Here is a 16,980-nt window from a genome sequence, read left to right as displayed (position 1 = left end):
TCCTATTTTATATTTTATATAAAAGGTCTGTTTTCCAAAGTTACTTGTCTGAAAACTCAAATTTATTAAAAAACACAAACTACTCTGTGTATTTAACTTTTATTATAATGTTAACCTTTATTACGTTTATGAATACAAGCTATGGATCCATAGCTCTCACAACTACAGGGTCTTCATAAATAAAGCAAACCACTTAGATCTGCATGTTTCAAATAGCAAGACAATAAGCAAACCAGCAGATGGATGCATTTTTAATTAGTCAACCCATTGCTATCTTTTGGTAAGAATATTCTCTTGCAGGTTGTAACAAAATCCTTCATTGAGTAGAAAAAGAAGTACAATCTCAGAATCACATGTTTTCTAAGAGAATTATATATTTCAGTACTTTGATAACCTATTCAGATTTTGTATAATGATAAATTAAACTAAATGATTGGTGTAAAAACAAATCAAGCAAAATAATTTAAGGTTATTGTAAATTTGAGAGATGAATAAAATTGCCATCAGTATCTAGTTTCTTTTATGTTTTAACTGAGTTAACTAAGCCAGTATGATCCAATTCAATTCAAGGCTGTTTTGAAATATTGTGAGAAAAGATTCTACAATATTATGCTTCAATTTTAATTTGTATTATACTGACAAATAAGTTTGGAAAAGGATGCTCTTTGCTTTGGAAAACTGCTATAAAACTGAGAAGATAATATTTATCAGAAGAAGCCAGATGCAAAACTGTGAAAGGTTTTAGAGATTATATTGGGTAGTTCCCCATATTAAATGAGTATCTTTTCTAAAAGAAAAGTATAGTCTCTTAGATTATCTCTTCATATGCACCGAGTAAAGGGAATGGATAAATGAAGTAATTATTTTGATAATCCAGCCACTTAAAACTTTTCTCTGAAATATCCACATGATTGATATGATAATTTTGACTGAATTAGTCAAATTGCTCTTTCACAGTTTGCCTTCTCATTACATGAGTAGATACAATCTAAGTGTGGTTGTAACATTTATAAATGCAGAACACTAAACGCATAGCTTACAGTACCTTTCAAGAGTCAACCAATTGTATATAATCACTTACCTTATGGCAACACAGGTAGTCACAATTTATCATCCTCTTCTTCAAAAGCACATACTTAGGACTTTTCCTCTGGGACCCTGTAGCAGTGCCATAGAAAACATTTCAATGTATGACACTCGACCATTCTAACCACTTAGTTATTGCCAACTACTGTGGCATATACATATTTGAAATATAGGTAACAGTGCAAACCCTGAGCAAATAGTTAAATGAATAATGTTTTCCATGATAATAAGTCCATTTAACAAAATGTGTTAATATCAAAATAGTATATACTTCTGCAGAAGCCACAAAAAAGGCATCAATCCTAAATTGAAAGTTTAACGGGATGTTTCTATAGCAAATCTGATAACGATTTGCTAAAAGTTTTATTTAATATGACTACCTTTTTTTTTTCAGTTGGAAATACAGAGTAGAGGGGAGCAGAGGGAAATACAAAGGCTCCAAATGATCTATTAATATTAGTAAACTCACTGTAAGAAACCGAAAGGGCCTCCTTGAATCTAGTTTCATCATCTCAAAGAAAATTATGTATATACAACTGGATTTACCTTTTGTCTTCAGAAAATGAAGGAGGAACAGATTTGTTGATTATGGCTAGAAAGATGAGAAAGATGCTTTAATATTAACATTAAATGAGAGAAGGCAGAAGGCCTATATAACTTAAGTTTTCTTCTTTTTCACTGAGATGAAGAGATGGACTTTCAAACTGAAAAGAAACGGGAAGGAAAAAAGATTGGAAACTTAAGCAGTCAATAATTGGGTACTGTGTTAGATGCCAGGCTATGGTATTGACTAAAGCAGAAACAATTTCTCCAGGATGAAAGGAAAAAAAAGAAAATAAAGAGAAATCTTAAATGATTATAAATCTTTGAGTACAATCCAACTCCCTCTCAAGAAAATAAGGCAACTTACACGTGCAATTGTGGATATGGTTGATAGTCTTTAAAACACATTGAGAATGAAAGAGATATGAAAAAACTGGCGAGTGACAAATGGCATCTTGGTATGTGAAGAGTGAAAAGGCTGGGTTATAGACACTACAAACTGGTAAGATTAATGATTATCTCTGGGAAAACGTCCTAACAATCCTAACAGATTATTAAACAGTTAGCTTGGCAGCATGTAGAGAAGGAAAAGGTAATTATGAGACATAAGAATTGTTTGGTATTTTTAAAATTTTGAGATGGAGTCTCGCTCTGTCACCCAGGCTGGAGTGTGGTGGCATGATCTCAGCTCACTGCAACCTCCATCTCCCTGGTTCAAGTGATTCTCCTGCCTCAGCCTCTAGAGCAGCTGGGATTACAAGCATGCACCACCATGCCAGGCTAATTTTTGTATTTTTAGTGGAGACGGGGTTTTACAATGTTGGTCAGGCTGGTCTCCAACTCCTGACCTCAAGTTATCTGCCCACCTTGGCCTCCCAAAGTGCTGGAATTACAGGCGTGACCCACGGCGCCTGTCCGGGCATCAGAATTGTTACACTAAATTCAACTCGTACCTTAGTACAAAAAACAACAACAACAACAACAACAACAACAACAACAAAAAATTGGCCCACATAGTAGGCCAATAAAGAGTTGTTAACTGCTATTATTTTTTGGTGGAATAATTTGGTCAGATAACATCATCATCTATCTTGATTTTAGAAAGACAGTTGACAAAATCTCTCATATCTTAATGGGTAAGATGATTCTGTCTAGTTCAACACACTTATCAGCGACTAAGAGGACATCAAAAGCATGTTTATCATATCTTTGGTACACAACTGAGAAGAATAGCTAATTCACTGAGCAAGAACCAGACTTAAAATTCTCTTCATGCACTGGAAGAGTAGAATAAAGCCCCAAAGTGAAATTAGTTACTAAGATAAACATAAAGTCCTGGGTTTATATTTTTAAAAGGTCAATTACGTAAGTCCGTGATAAAGAAGCTATGACTTTGTATCAGCTGATGTGAGAAAAGATCTGTTAAGTTTAGCCGATGAAAAGCTCAACGTGTTTCAACAACAGGATGGAGAAGATGATAAGTCAAATGCAGTTTTAGGTTCACTAAACCAAACCCTAGTGTCCAGATGGAGAGAGGGGATGGTCCATGGCAGCTTTGCAACTGTTGCTGGGGCTCCACTTCCAGAGTCCACATTTTTACAGGACATTGACAAATGACAAAAATCTAGGGGAGGGCCACAAGAAAGGTTGAGCCTCGAGGCCATGTCTTACGAGAAACTGTTGAGGGGAGTGGGTAATGTTTAACAGAGAGAAGCAAAGCTGGGCAGACCATGACAGCAGTCCCCCAGTAAAGGGAGAGTTGTCATCCGGAAGATGAGTACCCTCACTCGATTTTGTTCCAAGGGCAGAACTAAAAACAGCAGGTAGCTTTTTAAAAAAAATTGTTTATGTATTCATTCATGTTTATGTATTCAACAGGGTCTCACTCTGTTGTCCAAGGTAGTCTTGAACTCCTGGGCGCAAGTGATCCTCTTGTTTTCGGAGTAGCTGAGACTACAGGCACGTGCCACCACACCCAGCCAGCAGGTAACTTTATAGAAACAGCAGATTTCTTATCAATATAAGGAAAAACTGTCTTAGAATTTGAGGTTTTCTGTATCTGCTATTCTGTTAAGTAGTGGCCCCCAAGTCTGGTTAACCATCTATCAGCACCGTTGTACGAGGGAATTCCTATGTTGATAGGAAAGTTGAATTTCATAACCTCTAAGAGTCTTTATGAAATGATGGCTGAAACAAGCAAATTGCAAGGCAATCCAGAAAGAATGAGCTGTGGAGGCTCTGCAGAGGATGACAGCTTTTGAAAATGTTTATGTGGATTAAGATAGGAGTACTGATCAGAGGAGAGATTCAGAAGGGGAATTAATGATCTAGGACAGTGTTGCCTGTAAAAATATTATGTGTAACATATATGTAAGCCACATTTATAAGCTTAAACATTTTAGCACCGATATTTAAAAGTAAAATAGGAGAAATTAACTTTAATAATACATTTTATTTTACCCCATATATCTGAAATATTCCCATTTTAACAAAGACTTAAAATTAATGAAGTTATTAATGATATATTTTACATTTTTTATATTGTCTTTGAGGACCTTTGCTTATATTACACTTCTAGGACATCTGAATTCAAACTAATCCTATTTTGAGTGCTCAGTAACCACATGTGGTAAGTTGCTACCATATTGGACAGTAAAGATTAGGAAAAAAGTCTCTGAGCATGGTTAGTTAAAATAAAGGGTTATTAGCAAAATCAAGCTGAACTGTACAGGTTACCAAGAAATTCTGGAGACATGGCCAACATAAAGAGGGTAACTGCGGAATGTTTTCATTTTGGCAGCCGCAAGAGTGATAAGAGCCAGGAATACAGGTGGAGTTTGACCAAACCGAGCAGAGAATCCAATTGAGGCTGAACTGCACCTGCCCCACTCCTGGTTGCTCTGGCAACCAGACTCCCTCCCCATGCTAATGACATTATAATGAGAACATCCACATGCAAATGAATTAAGCAGTAATTACAGACAGATCCTCACTTGTTCTACTAGCTCGGCTTAAGAGGGTGGTGGTTGAGAGAGGAGTTGGGGAGAGTTTGATACCACACAGGGGAGATTGGGAAAGGCAAGAATTTGAGTTACAAAATAAAACGGTTATCTGGAACCTATATAACAGGCAATAAAGTCATGTGGTTACATATTCACATTGTTACATCCATGGCTTTTCTTGCTCTTACCATTACTCACGGGAGAGAGACCACCCAGGAGGAAAAGGGGAAAGAACAGAGAAACAACAACAACTCTATAGGAAAGGCACAAGTTTTGGGAGAAATGCTGTCTTCCTCCCCTCCTTGGTCCTCCCATTTCAGAAGAAATTACTGATGGTTTGCTCTACCTTCTAACCCATCCATGTGGAGCTACATGGAAAACATCGAAACTCTGGACAAAGATAAAAAGTAGGAAGAAAGCTTGTCTTTTATTCTTGGTTCTGATTTTCCTTAATTGCTTTTGTAGTTTTCCCCAAGTTGATCAGAGCCACGTTGTAATTAATGATGAACAAGTTGAACACTGGACTTCAGAAACTTGATAATCCTGGCCACATGGAGACCTTTACTGATGTGGGAATACTGTGTATACTGAAGTTTTGCATCTTGTAGGAATTTTTAGGTTTCCAGAATCATGCTAGGTCTCTCATTAAATATGTGTGTGTGTGTGTGTGTGTGTATATACACACACACATTTATATATAATACATAAAGAAAAAATCATTAATGATATGCTCAGAAAATATTCAGATCAAACAATTAGACATGCATTGGGGGTACATCACTTTGGCTAGCATACCAATAGATGTGATAACATTATTTACACTATACATCAATATATGGCCTTTACTTTCCATCGTTCAAGATGTTGAAGTGGGCCAAGTGCAATAGCTCAAGCCTGTAATCCCAGCACTTTGGGAGGCTGAGGTGGGTGGACCACCTAATGTCAGGAGTTCGGGACCAGCCTGGCCTACATGGTGAAACCCTGTCTCTACTAAAAATCCAAAAAAAAAAAAAAAAAAAAAGAAAAAAAAAAAGCTGGGCGTGGTAGCAGGCGCCATAATCCTAGCTTTGGGAGGCTGAGGCAGGAGAATTGTTTGAACAGGGGAAGTGGAGGTTGCAGTAAGCTAAGATCATGCCATTACATTCCAGCCTGGGCAACAAGAGTGAAAATCCATCTCAAAAAAAAAAAAAAAAGATAGATGTTGAAGCGAGGATGTGGTGGGTCCTCTGGTGTGAAGTGCCGAATTTCTCTGGGTCTTCCAGCAGGAGCTGTGATCAACTATGCTGACAGCACAGGGGACAAAGGTCTGTATATCATCTCCAGGAAGGGGATCAAGGGACGGCTGAACAGACTTCCCGCTGCTGATGTGGGTTACGTGGTGATGACCACAGTCAAGAAAAGGCAAACTAGAGCTCAGAAAAAAGGTACCTCCAGCAGTGGTCATTTGACAACAGAAGTCATACCGGAGAAAAGATGGCATGTTTCTTTATTTTAAAGATAATGCAGGGGTCATAGTAAACAATGAAGGTGAGATGAAAGGTTCTGCCATTACAGGACCAGTAGCAAAGAAGCATGGACATTTGAGATCCCGGATTGTGTTCAATGCTAGAAGCATTGCATGATTCTCCAGGATATTTGTTTTTGCTTTTTTCTTGTTTTGTTTTTTTGTTTTGTTTTATTAATAAAATAAAATAAACTTTAAGCCAATTAAAAGTATTTGTTCCCAAAACAAAACAAAATCCCCCAAAAATATACGGCCTTTAAATGTGCATTCATTAAGGGAATGATAATAGCCTAATTGCCTAGTGCTTACTATATTCCAGGTACTATTGTAAGTTGCACAGCAACTCTGTGAGATAAGCATTATTGTCAGCCCATTTTACAGATAGGGAAACGAGGCAACTTGCCCAAGTTCCTAAGTGGCAGATCCAAGAACTTAATCCAGTTAGCTTGGTTCCAGAATCCACAGATGTGTATCATGAGATATCAAGGATAGATCCTTCAAAAAGAGAAACCAATCTTTGTTAATGGTTCACTAATCTACTGTTTTGCTATCTAGTAGAACTGCTAATACAGTATTATAAAAATTATTTATTATGACTATTACATTTAGAATAAAAAATGGAACGAGTAGGCCAGTTTGCCTGGAATGGAAGATTCACTTAGGACATAAGAGGAAGGTGTTGATAAGGGCCTAACTGTCAAGGAGTCCTAACAAGAAAGGCTCTAGAGGATGCCACTGAAAGTTTTTGATGTGAGGAAAACAGTATTGGAGGAACAACAGTAGAGTGCAAATATAGGAGAGAAAAGAGATGAGCTATTGGGATCAGGTAAACTATATTTTTTACCCAAGTGTATGTATGTAATAATGATAGTAGTAGGGATGAAAATAATCAATGAACAGAAACTTTCAAGGCAAAAACCCAAATGAAACTCTGGATATTGGCTAGAGTGAGATAATTGAGGAAAATGGAAAATAACAATTTAGGATTAAATCTCAGACTTTCTGCCAAAGTGATGAGGTGACAGATAAGGAGAAGTTTCTTTCTTTCTTTTCTTTTCCTTTGTTTTCCTGAGATGGAGTCTTGCTCTGTCACCCAGGCTGGAGTGGTGTAGTGGTGCGATCTCAGCTCACTGCAACCTCTGCCTTGGGTTCAAGTGATTCTCCTGTCTCAGCCTCCTGAGTAGCTGGGATTCCATGTGGACGCCACCATATCTGGCTAATTTTTTTTTTTTTTGTATTTTTCAGTAGAGAGGGCATTTCACTATGTTGACCAGGCTGGTCTCGAACTGACCTCAAGTGATCCACCTATCTCAGCCTCCCAAAGTGCTGGGATTACAGGTGTGAGTCAATGCACCCAGCCAAGATAAGGGGAAGTTTCAGTGGCAAATGGATTCAGACACGATTTCAGCCTGGACATCTATGACACTTGGGGCCAGAGTATTCTTTGTTGTGGGCACTTCCCTGTGCATTGCAGGATGCTTAGCAACACTCTTGGCCTCTACTCACTAGATGCCAGTAGCACCCTTCCCAGTGCGACAGTGTCTCCAGACATTGCCACATGTGTCCTGGGATGGGGGTGGGCTGTGGAGGGAAAGCAATAAAATCACCCTTGATTGAGAAACACTGGTTTAGGGAATTAGGGTGTGAGTTTAGTAGAGGAGTTTGAGGCAGTAGGTGGGACAAACAGGTGAGAGCATCAGGAGGCCTGGGAAAGGAAAAACTGAAATTCCAGAAAAGAGAGAGAGAGAGAGACCAGAGCTGAATAGGAAGATTTGAAGATTTTTTATTATCTCACAAAGGAGCCATAGTGGATAAGATATCCGAAGTGGGGATTTAGAATAACACCAACAAAAGACCATAGAACTCTGGAATAAACAAACTCAAAGGAAGAAAAACTACCCATGAAGGAAACAGAGGCAGTGTCCTGAGGAGACAAGAAGCCAAGGCTTGGCAATGTGATCAGTCCCAAAGGTGAGAGCTGTGCGAAGGAGGGAAACCTGCAGTTCTCCAGGAGCGACAGAAAAACCATTTGGATAGACACTATGGGTTAGAGCCAGGCGTGGTGCCTCATGCCTGTAATCGCAGCACTTTGGGAGGCCAAGGCAGGTGGATCACTTGAGGTCAAGAGTTCAAGAATAGCCTGGCCAACATGGTGAAACTCTGCTTCTATCAAAAATAAGAAAATTACCTTGGCTTTGTGGTACATGCCTGTAATCCTTGCTACCTGGGACTGAGGCATGAGAATCACTTGAACCAGGAATAGAGAGGTTGCAGTGAGTCCAGATTGCACCACTGCACTCCATCCAGCCTGGGCAACAAAGCGAGACCCCATCTCAAAACAAAAACAGAAACAAAACAAATGACAACAACAACAAAAAAACCAAAACTGTTGGTTAGGATGATGAGCAGGTCCCCAGGAAAGATAAATTACATTGAGGTTTCTGTGGGTGGTGGTAGGGTGATGGTGTTGAAACTAGCTTTCAAAAATGTAAAGAGTGAGAGGATGGTGAAGAAGAGACGGTGGCTGGATTATTCTTTGAGGGACCTTTGGCACTGAAATTAGAAAATGGTAAGGTCAATTAAACAGGAAGAATTTGCGTTTTTAAGAGACAGAATGACATGGGGAGGTTTATGAAAAGCAGTCAGGGAGAAATCTCTGACAGACCAGGGTCTCAAAGAAAATTCAACGGCTCTGTTTTTTTGTTTGTTTGTTTGTTTTTGTTTTTTGAGACAGGGTCTCACTCTGTCACCCAGGCTGGAGTGCAGTGGCGCCATCTTGGCTCATTGCAACCTCTGCCTCCTAGGCTCAAGTGATCCTCCCACCTCCCAGGCTCAAGCGATCTTCCAGCCTCAGCCTCCCTAGTAGCTGGGACTAAAGGCACATGCCACCATGCCTGGCTAATTTTTGTATTTTTTGAAGAGACGGGTTTTCACCATGCTGCCAGGCTGGTCTTGAACTCCTGAGCTCAAACAATCTGCCTGCCCCAGCCTCCCAAAGTGCTCGGATGACAGGCATGAGCCACTGCATCAGGCTAAAGGCCCTGGTTTGATCTTCAGACAAGAAGGCAAACTTTTGGGATGAACATAGTGCTGTAAGCACCTCTTCTTAGAAATCGCAAGAGCAAAACATGGAAGAGAAAATAGATGCCAATTTACTTCTTAGTGAAACAGGAAAGCCAACTTAAAAAAAAACTTTGGGTGGGGCACGGTGGCTCATGCCTGTAATCCCAGCACTTTGGGAGGCCAAGGCAGTCGGATCACCTAGGTTGGGAGTTCGAGACCAGCCTGGCCAACGTGGTAAAACTCTGTCTCTACTAAAAATACCAAATTAGCTGGGTGTGAGGGCTCATGCCTGTAATCCCAGCTACTCGGGAGGCTGAGGTAGGACAATTGCTTGGACCTGGGAGGCGGAGGTTGCTGTGAACTGAGATCACACCATTGCCCTCCAGCCTGGGCAACAGGAGCAAAATTCCGTCTCAAAACAAAACAAAACAAAACAAACTTTGTAAGGGAAGGGGGTCATGATATGCCTTTAGTGTTTTTTGATGTTTGAATCATATAAATGTATGTTACTTTCTGCAAAACAATTAATAAATTCTGTCCAAGGAAAGGCAAGATCTGGAAAATAAAATGTCACACTGTTTTGGTCTTCTCTCAAAAAAGGAATTCCAGAATTACATAGTGCAGAATTTTTAAAACGCATCACTCATGGGTGTGGGACTGTATAACATTAACCTTTTGCCAATTGCCTGAGTCAGTTGTTCGGTTATTGAAGCCAGAGGACTGTAGTAGTCTTAAGTAAGTGCAGCTGAGGGGGAATATCTTAGATAATTTGTATGAAAAGTGTATTTTAATACACTAAAAGTCTATGGAATCATCCACTTTTTAAAGTTTGTTTGATGTATAATCTTGAGTCCCTTAGAGGAAAGACTTTTCGGCAACTAAAATCCTTCATTTTAAATTTACTTTCCATTTTTATCAACACGTCCATCTGTCTATGCATTTAGGGTTTACTAGAATCAGAGATAATTACCAGGTACAAAAATTTCAGATTGTTAATTTATTCTAAATTTGATTGTAAAATTTTATTTTTTAAATTTGTATTCTAAAATTACACACATTCATTGCAACGTTTATTCTAAAAGTTTTACATGCTACTCTCTTGATCACAGAGAGGAGCATATATCCTGTTTTTGTTTGTTTGTTTTTGAGATGGAGTCTCGCTCTTGTTGCCCAGGCTGGAGGACAATGGCAGGATCTCGGTTCACCACAACCTCCACCTCCCAGGTTCAAGCGATTCTCCTGCCTCAGCCTCCCAAGTAGCTGGGATTACAGGCAAGCAGTGCTATGCCCAGCTAATTTTGTATTTTTAGTAGAGATGGGGTTTCTCCATGTTGGTCAGGCTGGTCTCAAATTCCTGACCTCAGGTGATCTGCCCACCTTGGCCTCCCAAAGTGCTGGGATTACATGTGTGAGCCATCATGCCTGGCTATATACTATTTTAAAAGTTTCAGTGAATGTGTGTAATTTTAGAATAAAATACAATTCTATTCTAAAGTATTCTAAAATCTTTTAAAATTATTTTATTCTAAAATTACACCCATTCACTGAAAATTTTAAAACGGTGTATATGCTACTGTCTACAATCAAGAAAATCTCCCCTTTCATTATTGTAGTTGCTTACCATAAGCAAATTTAATGCAGGCATAAACAATACATCCATTTTGGCAAACGAACTTTATATAAAATTCAGAAAATCTAAGTGTTGAATACAACATGCTGAACTTGGTTTCATTTAATTGATTTTATAGACCTTTATTTTGTGAGTCATGGAATAATACCTTGAGGATTTCAGAAATTTTATTGGTAAAGCTTTATTGTGGTTTATCTAAACCTCTTTTCACGTTGCCTTTTCAGTTGCTCTATGGAAAAGTACTTATTGAAAAGGATTCACTGAAAAAGATTATTTGTGCAATGCATACTAAAATGTCTCGTGAAAAGCATTTCATTTGAATGAAATATTCTACATTGTTACTGACATTGTAAGATCTTAGGTACACATATGCAAAGTCTTCTTGGTGTTCTTTTTCTTTTATCTTTTCAGAAAAGAGCATGTGCATTCCATATATATTCAAACATTCATATGTAGCTTTTGAGTGCCATGCATTGTGTTATGTGCTAGGAATGCTGTAAGGACCAAAGCACTTAACACAATGTTGTAAGGACCAGAGCAACAAAGTCTCTGTCTCCTTAGAGGTAAACTTCTGAGTGAGAGGGGAAGCAAAACACAAATGAACAAATCACATAATGTAATAAATAAGATGGGTGGTTTCTGTTACAAGAATAGGGTGTCAGACAAGGCCACTTGAGGATGAGGTGGTATATCATATACATCACGTGCTCTGTGGTGCGCCCTTGGTGTTTACATATGTAATATATACATTACATTGCCATGGATATTTTTATCCTGAGTTCAAACAAAACTTGACTCTTCAAAATTAGAATGTCAGTTTCTAAGTGCCCAATTAAAAAGGAACAGATATTCAAAGCACAAATTAAGGCCAGGTGCAGTGGCTCATGCCTATAATCTCAGGACTTTGGGAAGCCAAGGCAGGCAGATCATGAAGTCAGAAGTTCAACACCTGCCTTGCCAGCATGGTGAAACCCCGTCTCTGCTGAAAATACAACAATTAGCCGGGCATGGTGGTGCGCACTTGTAGTCACAGCTACTCGGGAGGCTGAGGTAGGAGAATCGCTTGACCCCAGGAGGCAGAGGTTACAGTGAGCCAAGATCACACTACTGCACTCCAGCCTGGGTGACAGAGCGAGACTCTGTCTCAAACAACAAAAACAACAACACAAATTAATTTGTTTTAGCATAATTGCTTGCCTGCATTTAATCTAGTTATTTAAATCGTAGTTTAATTCTAACATGTAAACTTTGTTTGTTGTTTACAATAAATTCTTATTGTCCTTAGGTTGATATTTTTTGTTTGACTTAGAGTCTAAGAACCAGGTTTGGATGTACTATATTTACTGTGTCTTAAATAACTCCAAATTTGTTCTTAATAATCACTAACAATCATATACTTGACTTTGTTTTTGTTCTCTTTCACCACCCACACTTTGCTCCACAATTTATATATACAAACTAAATGTAAACTTTCCCTCAGAAAGAGTAAGAACCTGTTATATCCATGATGACATCTCTCTATCATTTGTATACATAGTAAATATGAAATATTTTTATTGCATCTATGTCCCAAATAAATGTTGTTTCAAATGCAATATGATATTAAAATTGTAGTAATGTATAGAACTCAAACATGAGGATATATTCAGGAATGGATATAATAACTTGACCACAATATAGTTTAACTCTTTTTATGTGTGTGATTAAGATTAATAAAATGCTAGAAAAAACAATAATAATAAGATGTAAAAAGTAATTAATATGCACAAATACAAAGGACATCAGAGTAGACATTAAAACAGTATACTATACCTAGATAACATGGATTTTCCCAGATCATCTTGAAGTGCCAGCTTCAGAATATGGCTGGCATTTTTCTAGGGTTGTTTCTAAACACAACAATTTATTCATTCAGTAAGAGTTCCAATTATTTTATACTCGATGAACTTACTGCTCTGGAGAAGTGTCTTTTAGTTGCAGATTTTATAGATTTCTATGAGTTAGTAACCAACACCCCTAGATCCACCTGCAAGTGACTCTTTATACTGTGGTTATAAACAAGACTGGATCACGAAATGTTGGCACAATTTTTAGGATATTAACTTGAAAACTCATTCTGAACATGCACAGGAATTTCAGACTCCTGACATCCTCAATTCGAGTGATCAAATCTAATCGCTTGGCCTTATAATTTTTAGTATGGTCCAGGGCCAGCAATTTCCAACCTTGGTTTTCTCACTCTGTAAGTTGTCTTCAGTTTTCTTATACGGCCTTTGAAAATATTTGTAAAAATAAGAACCAACCAGCTAAACAAAAATAAACTGATCCGTCATCAAGCAACTAGTATGTATTTAGTATTGTATTAGGTCTTGTGAGGGCCAAAGGGGAACTACTGCCCATGGTACCTGCATTTGGAGATTGTCATTTCATTGAGAAGATGAGATAAAGACAAATAGTATGCAGCGGTTAAAGCAGGAGAATAGAATCCAAATTTAACTATAACACATCCTAATGTTAAATGGGTGAGTGCCTGTGTATGTGTGTGTATTTGTGCCATGGGGTTCTTTGAAATCAAAGGAACAACACTTGGGTATAAGTTACAGGTTGTTAATGCATAGTAATGTGAAAACAGCTTATATTTTTGTTCTTGCTCCTCTTAACCCAATCTGTATTCCATTTTTTTTTTTTTTTTTTTTTTTGAGATAATTACTTAAAAGGGAGGCTTCTAAGGACAACTGAAAGGAAGTGGATGGACGGCTTGGCCCATTCTCTGCATCTCTCAGCAGCTGCCCGCATGAGAGCGTCCAACCAGCCATCGCCTTTGCTGGGCTGCATTGTTCTGACCCTCTCGGACCAGTGTAGTTGTGCTAACCCAATTTATGAGATGCAGCAACATCTGGCGGCGTTGGCATCCTTGTTCAGCGCCAATTGTCAATCCATGTCACCGGATGAATGTGTACTAAGTGCCTGTTGGGGTGTGTGATAATAAAGCCTGCATTAGCAAATGTTGGGGGCAGGGTCAGGCGGGGGCATTCTTGAGACCCCCATGCAGTGCAGTGGAGCGGGCAACAAAGAGGAGGTGGCAGGATGCACAGAAGTGCTGATGCAGAAGGCCTGACACGCCGCAGGCGGTACGTGACATGTCGTGGCTTCTGGCTGTTGTTGGGTGTGATGAATGTCACAGACATGATGGATGACTTTCAGATCTTTCCCATTATATCATATCTGTAAGAAATTCCCTCTTCCTCAAATGTCTTTTTGTTTCCCCACCCCTGAGCTGCAGATGGCATCTGCCCATGCATTCCCATTGTGTGAAGCTTACAGAGAACCTCTCCATTCTTCTGGGATCCTGCTCATGGTTGAATTGCTGGCATTCAATTAAGACTTGAAATTATGGCTTTGGGCAGTTTAACCTCTTTTAACACAGAGTAATGGTAGTTGGTCTGGACATTTAGGAATTTCCTGAGGTGCTCCGATATATTTCATTAAGATCAGAAAGGATAGAATCAGTAAATAAGAAAAAGGCAATTGTTTTCTTTTACCTGCTTCGGAATTAAATTTTTTTTTACAAAGAAAAAATATTCTTTTTGTGAATAAAGCCATTTGTATACACACAAGAATTCCTAACAAAACGTGAAGTGATGTCTCAGTTGCAAAATGCAGCCTGACAATGTAAGAATTCCTATTAGGTGTAGAGGTTAAATATATGTGAATTGATAGCCAAAGTTACAGCTTCTCCTTTATTTTCTCCCTTTAGCTCAATGACATAGATTTTACATGTCTGATTTATGAAGTAAATGTTTTTCTCTTCAGAAGAACTGCAATGATGAGTCATGTGGAAAAGAGCAGATTGGTTATACACAGCCTTTCCTGCTCCTTTCTAATGATTGTTCCAAACATGATGCTCAAAGAGAACATAAGCTGCAGTTACAGATAAGCCAGTGAATGGGCACAGGGATTTTCTTCTGAATTACAGGAAAATGCAATATGCCATTCAGGTACTCCCCGGTTCAACATACGCTCCATGATATTTGCGGCATGTAGGTGATTTAAACTACTCAAATGAAACACTCCAAGCTAATGTTTAAACATTTATGGATTGAATTAACACTAGTTATAGAGGGTAAAAGTCAGACAAATCCTTAGAAGTCTCGGGTTAATTGTAAATAATCAATCTCACACTCCAGGTTCCAGAAAAATTGGGCTTAGAAGGTAGGATCAAGGCGCATACCTTGATGATTATCAGCGGAATGTTGGAATTCCCAGGAAGGACTCCTTGTGTGCAGGTAAAGAATTAAAAGACTCTTGGAATTAGAAGAATGAAAAGACTTGTGGAAAACTCAGTATCAGGAGGAACACTCAGTTAACAAGAGAGATAAGAAAGCAACTAAAAACAGGGGAGTTAGTGAAAAAGAGACAGAAATTAGAAAAAGCACCTGAGGAAAAGGACAAAAGGAGTTATGGACCCAATAAACACAGGCCTTTAGGCCATTGACTGAGAAGAGCTAGTGGTTTTTGAAGGTTGACTTAGGGAAGTGACAACGCTAATCTATACTGAGGCATGACAAGGGAAAACAATAATATGCAACACTTATTACGAGCTTACTATGTGCCAGACACTTCTAAGTGCTCTGTATGTATCCAACAACTTTTCAAAGAACAGATGCCGAATCCACTGATAGTTTAAAATGGTGTCTGTTCAAAGTCTTCTATATACATGCAATCCCTCTGGGCATTCTCAACCTAGCAAGCCACATGAATCCCTGGGTCCCGTGCCGCAAACCACCATGGCACATGGATACCTATGTAACAAACCTGCACGTTCAGCACATGTATCCCAGAACTTTAAGTAAAATAAAATAAAATAAAAAATACAGATCCCTAAGACCCTCCTACAGAGGTCTAGGGCTACAGACCCTTTTCTTTTAATAAGCCATCCAGATAATTCTTCATGCTCAGGACATTTTGGCAAACACTGACTTAAGAAAAAATAAAAGGCCTCCAAGAATTTTTGCTTTATAGATCATATTGCCATATTCAGAAGTAAGCAGAGGAAAAAAATATATTATATATATATATATTAGGCAGTGTACACTCAATACTTATTTTGAATGACAGCATGATAGCTTTGGATTATAGAATATTATTGAAGAAACATAGCCTGAAGTTCCAGAGTAGTCTGACAATAGATAAAATAAATTTTCAAGTAAAAGTAGTGCCTAATTTGTCTTAATTAGAATTCTTAGAAGTAAATAACTTGCAATTAGTACATTGCATGTCACTAAATTATTTGTGACTTACTGCACAATAAATTTTGTCGAAGTGTGAGGACCACGAATGGACTCTGTGGCCATGATACTGTCTGGTGCATTTCTTTCTTTGGACTATAAAAATCTGAAAGAGGATAGCGCGTCCTAATGGGATGCTCGGTAAAACTGCACAGGCAAAACTCAACAGCTTCCTTCTCTGTCCATTCCTAATCATGCAGAATTCTGACCTCAATTAGGCCAACTCTGTGAGTCAAAAAGACTCCAAAAGAGGACTTTCTTTTTTGGAAATTTCTACCATAGCAAGTGTCTTACTCAAAAAGGATATTTGAGCTTTCTGAGAAAATCGCCAGTCCGCTTTTGTGTTATAGCAGAAAATAGGCTACAAAGGTGGTAGAAATTACGATTTTTTTTTTTTTGTAAAAGCCATAATTTGTGAAAATCAAATAATTTCCAAAGTAAAAATGCTATCTGTAGTAAGGCTGGCTTTCTTTTTTTTTTTTTTTTTTGAGACGGAGTCTCGCTCTGTCGCCCAGGCTGGAGTGCTGTGGCGGGATCTCAGCTCACTGCAGGCTCTGCCCCCCGGGTTTACGCCATTCTCCTGCCTCAGCCTCCCAAGTAGCTGGGACTACAGGTGCCCACCACCTCGCCCGGCTCGTTTTTTGTATTTTTTAGTAGAGACGGGGTTTCATCGTGTTAGCCAGGATGGTCTCGATCTCCTGACCTCGTGATCCGCCCGTCTCGGCCTCCCAAAGTGCTGGGATTACAGGCTTGAGCCACTGCGCCCGGCCAAGGCTGGCTTTCAAAAAGTCCCCACACAAAGGAAAATGTGGGAGTCTGGGCTGCAGAGCTGCCAAGCCCTTTCTGGGCACCAGACCCCAATTC

The 16,980-nt window shown here is 38.9% G+C and overlaps 1 pseudogene; it reads left to right on the top strand.

Annotated features, from left to right (window-relative positions):
- Positions 1–5,829: 5,829 nt before the first annotated feature.
- On the top strand, positions 5,830–6,253 carry LOC108532653 (60S ribosomal protein L23-like; annotated as a pseudogene).
- Positions 6,254–16,980: the final 10,727 nt, after the last annotated feature.

Source organism: Rhinopithecus bieti, unplaced genomic scaffold (genome assembly GCF_001698545.2).
Source record: "Rhinopithecus bieti isolate Rb0 unplaced genomic scaffold, ASM169854v2 scaffold_10315, whole genome shotgun sequence".
Taxonomy (NCBI): Eukaryota; Metazoa; Chordata; class Mammalia; order Primates; family Cercopithecidae; genus Rhinopithecus; species Rhinopithecus bieti.
Note: the sequence above shows the minus strand (reverse complement) of the source record. Positions and strands in the feature narration are given on the sequence as shown.